This window comes from Pinus tabuliformis, chromosome 6 (genome assembly GCF_031772625.1).
Source record: "Pinus tabuliformis cultivar Carrire ecotype Pingquan chromosome 6, CPIR1, whole genome shotgun sequence".
Classification (NCBI taxonomy): Eukaryota; Viridiplantae; Streptophyta; class Pinopsida; order Pinales; family Pinaceae; genus Pinus; species Pinus tabuliformis.
Window position 1 is genome coordinate 1,064,518,659 of NC_142292.1, and position 5,207 is coordinate 1,064,523,865.

Sequence of the window (5,207 nt, forward strand, 5' to 3'; positions counted from 1 at the left end):
TGATGAACCTTTGTAGCGCAGTAATAAGTGGCCACCACTCCACTTCGATACAACTTCTTAGAACTCCTTTTGACTAGTTGATAGATTTGTATGCTGGCTTGAGAAAATTTTCACATTCATCCCATTCAAGTAGTCCACCCTTGAAATATCTTTCGTCGGTCAAAAGTAACCCAATTTCCTTGCTTATCAATTTCGTTGTGACCTTAATCCTCAAATTTCAAACCTTTCCTACTTTCCCTTCGAAGCTCTGTGCAAATGCCATGGCCACCTTATCACTATATCCCTAAAATTTCTTAAGGAAATCTATCCATGCTTTTTCCTCAAAATGACTCTTACAGGATGCATATTCTAGGCTAACACAGAATTGGGAAAAGGTAGGTTCATGCCTCTCAGTCTCCATGCTGGCGATGAAACAATTTTAAAGGCCAAAGAGGAGATTAGAAAATCATAGGTTATTCAACAATGAGTTTAGAAACATTGTCAAGATAGACAATTCCTTGCTTTTTGGGGTTTCAAATAGGCTTGGGTTAATTTGAAAGGGAGGCTATGTGTCTTTTAATCATGCTATGAATTGGTTGATTTCAATGATGGGATAAGTATGAGATAGATGTATCATGATGGAAAGAAATGAGTAAAACAACTGATTGGATAAGATAGTATGATACTAATCAGATTTGGATATTATGTGGAAGGGACATGCACATAATTTAAATGAATGGAGGTAGATCAACAATTAAGTCCTATTATTCACATTCCTTGTATTAATCTAAATAAATGAAAACTTATTCATACCTTGATTAACTATGTAATGATATCTAGGGGTTCAAAAATGATAAAGGATGGGACACCTTGATCATTAAATGAGTGTCTTTACCATTCATTGAGTACATTACGAAAAGGCTGCTATTTTAATCATGAATAGACTAAAACTTATAAATATTAATACCTCCATCAATTTTATAATTTTTGAGCTGAAGTTGGTACCACTAACATTTTCTTGACTTTATATTCACATTCTCAAATACAAAAAAAAAATTAGTACCTAAACTTTTATTACGTGATAAGTATTGAATTAAGTACAAAATCTATGAATTTTCCCATCAAGACATAAAGAACACTGAAGAACTATGTATGTGTTGAAAAAATATATAGAAGTCTTTCCATCTTAGTTTGGAACTTTATATAGAAAACCAACTCTTAGGAATTGCAACTAAAATCTGATTGTTACTACTTTAGATCAATATTGGTGCCACCAATCCATGGATTTTGACCAGGCCTGGAATGGTTATTGCCTGGGGAATTTCAATTTTTGAGAGTTTGAAATGCACAAAAGAAGACTCCAATGGGCTTATTTCCCGTAATTATTTTTCTAAGCCCGAAAAAGAATAAGTCTATACTCAGTAGAGCCCTACCTACTGCCATCTCATAAATTTTAATGAGGCTAAGTTAGCTAAGGCTCGGAGTGTTCAATTTTAGAGAGTCTAAAGAACCCAAAGTAGACTCTAGGGGGTTTCTTTTCCATAATTATTCTGCCAGGCCTGGAAAAGAATAATTATGTACTTGGCAGATCCCTAACTACCACTGTCCCATTAATATTAACGAGCCTGGGTCAGTTAATTCTCAGAACATTCAATTTTAGAGAGTCTGAAATGTTCAAAGTAAACTCTAGAATATCCTTTTCCATAAATAATTTATCAAGTCTGGATAAAGGAATAAACCTATCCTTGACAAATTTCCTCTTTATTCTATTTTAATTGTGGAAGAAAACAAAAATCAACCCATTGTTATTTATACTATGTATATACATACATATATTATAATAATAGAAAGAAATTAATTTGAAGAATCAACAGAAGTTGGATCCCCTTTATGAATCATATCCATTTCTGGATTCTCCATAACATCTTGCAAAAATTCTTATTCTGAAAGTGAGCGGTGGTATATTTTCTATATGCGACCATTCACCACAAGTGAATTCTTCTCATCATCAATGGTCTTAAGTTTGACTAAGTCATTGTTAAAAACGTCTTCTAATACATAGGGTCCCAGCCATCTAGTTGAAAATTTCCCTTTAAAGAGTTTAAAATTGCTATCATACAATAGTGCCCAGTCTCCTGGTTGGAAGAATTTCTTCCTGATATACTAGTCATGCCACAGTTGGGTCCTTTGGTCCTGTACCAACATAGTCTTTTGGAGGGCATACTGTCTAATTTCATCAAGTTCATTCAAGTAAAGCACTCTCTGTTTCTGAGCTTCATATAAATCCATCCCAAGTTGAGTAGCAGTTCAAATGTCTTCACCTAAAATTTGATGGGGAGCAACACTCGCTTCCCATATACCAACTCATAGGGAGTATACCCTGTCACATTTTTCCATGTTATTTGATAAGCCCATATTGCTTCTGGAAACCTCTTAGCCCAGTCTCCATGGTGTAGCTAAATTGTTTTAGTAAGAATGGACTCCAAGAATTTTTTAGTGGATTATACTTGACTATTTTCTTGAGGACGGTATGGTGTAGACTTCCAGGGCTTAATTTGGTAATGTTGAGTAATAGCTTTTACTAGTTTGGAAGTAAATTGTGCCCCCTAACCGGTGACAATTTCTCTAGGTACCCTAAACTGAGTAAATATATCTTCAAAAAGGAAATGTACAACAAAATTCTCAGTGCCAGAATATAAAGCTTTAGATTCCACCCACTTTGCCATATAATCAGTACAGACTAATATATACCTCTTCTTTCTGGACATAGGAGAAATAGGCCCTACGAAATCTAATGCCAAATTTTCAAAGGGTTCTATTGATACCTAAGTTTGAAGAGGCATCTCCTCACTTGGAACAAACCTTCCCATTCTTTGGCAAGCATCACCACTAGAAACAAATTTTTTGGCATCTTTGAAAAGAGTGGGCCAATAATAGCCCGCATGTAGGACCTTATAAATTGTCAGTTTATCTACAAAATGCCCACCACAGGGCTCTAATATGGAAAGCTCTCAAGACATCACACATTTCATCTTCCCGCACACATCTCCTTATGATTAGATTTGGTCTGGTACGGTATAGGTCTCCTTCTATCCAAGATTAATTGGCACTCAACTGCACAATCTTATGTTTTTATTCGACATATAGATTTCGTGGTAACTTGCCTAATACCAAATAATTAGCCACATCAGTGAACCAGGGAGTATAAGTAGAGATAGAAAACATATTCTCACCAGGAAAATCATCTAGAACTAGAGCGGTGTCTTGTGAAATGTTCATTCTAGACAAAAAGTTTGCAACTGAATTGTCTCATCCAGGCCTGTCAACCCAGTAATATTAAATTCTTGAAGCAGAAGTAACCATCTAGTAATTCTTCCATTTGTAATTGGTTTATTCATAAGGAATCTAATATCTAAATGACCAGTATGGAAAAAAGTTTCGCAACCAGTAATACAATGTCTAAATTTGTTGATAGCATGGACCACTGCTAGTAATTCCTTTTCAGTAACAGTGTAATTTAATTATGCACGTGAGAGATTTTCGCTAACCGAATAAATATCATATGGAATGTGATTCTCCATTTGTCCTAACATAGCTCCAAGGGATGTATTAGATGCATCGGTGCTAATATGAAAAGGGAGAGACCAATTAGACCCTATCAACACTGTATCAGTTGACAATCTATCTTTTAATACCTGAAAAGTGATTTGGCAATCAGTATCCCATAAAAATCAACATTTTTAGCCAACAATTTAAACAGAAGTGCGACAAATTTAGTAAAATTTTCAATAAATCTCCTATAATACCCCGCATGCCCCAAAAAAGTCCTTACCTCTTTTTGTGATGTTGGGACTGGAATTTGTGAAATTACCTTAATTTTTGTAGGGTCAACTTTATTCCTATTTGTGACACATGATGACCAAGGACAATCCCAAAAATTTGCATCATTTTTCATTTATCATTACTAAGGGATAGATGGGTTTACTCACGATGAATAAAAAAATTCTCCAAATCTCTTAAAGCATGCTAAAAATAATTGCCATACATTGTGAAGTAATCCATATAGACTTCCACACAGTCATGTATAAGATCAACGAAAATAGCTAGAACAACCCTATGAAAGGTGGCTAGAGCATTACACAAGCCAAAAGGGAAAACTCTGTAAGCATAGGTACCCCATGGGCAGGAAAAAGTAGTATTCTCTTGGTCTTCTCGAGCTATTTGGATCTGATTGCAACCACTATACCCATCCAAGAAGGAGAAATACTTTTTCCCTGACAAAGTATCAATCACATGATAAATAAAAGGCAAATGAAAATAATCCCTCAAAGTGGCCTTGTTTAATTCCATATAATCAATGCAAATTATCCATTTCCAATTTTTCTTGGGAACCACCACAAAAGGAGATAGCCATTTACTATCAGAAATGGGATATATAAAATTTGCACTCAAGTTTTTATAGTTCATATATAACAATTTCTTTAAAGGCTAGATTCATTCGTATTTGTGGTTACCTTATAGGTTTGATGTCTTCATTAGTGTAAATATGATGTATGCAAATGTCATGATGAATTCCTTTCATATCTAAATAATCCCAAGCAAATGCCCCAAACTGCTTTTGGATCATTTCTACTACTTGTTGTGTCTATTCCGTACTTAAATCTGTACTAATATACAATGTTTTTCCAGAATTGATTTCAATAGGTTGGAAACTTGCTTCTCTGTTTTCTTCTAGGGCTACAATAGTAAATTATGAAAACACAGTAGGATAACAGGTTTCCTGAAAATCACTGCTAAAAACATGATTGTACCCACTAAATGAAACAAGATATTCAATGCATCTTATATCAGATAAAAAATGTTGCAAAACATGTTCCTCTTATTTTTCTTGAAGTCCCCTTGATTTTTCTAAGGTTATTAAGGGAAGCATGCATTATTCTTCTCCATAAGGACTTTCCAACCAAAGAGGAAATTAACCATCTAATTGGGCAGGTGGAAAAATAGCGAATCTTTGAATTTGAGACCCATTAGAGATAGTCATTTCCCCGGTTCTGTACTTAATGACAACATCAACAATAGCTAGCGAGGGCCAACCTAGGACTATTGGGTGTTCGGGTTTGGTTTTTTTTGGAGAAATTACTATAAAATCAATCAGATATTCCCAGGAGGCTACCATTACAATAGACTTATAGGACTCCAATAGGTTTAACAACAGACTTATCTGCTAA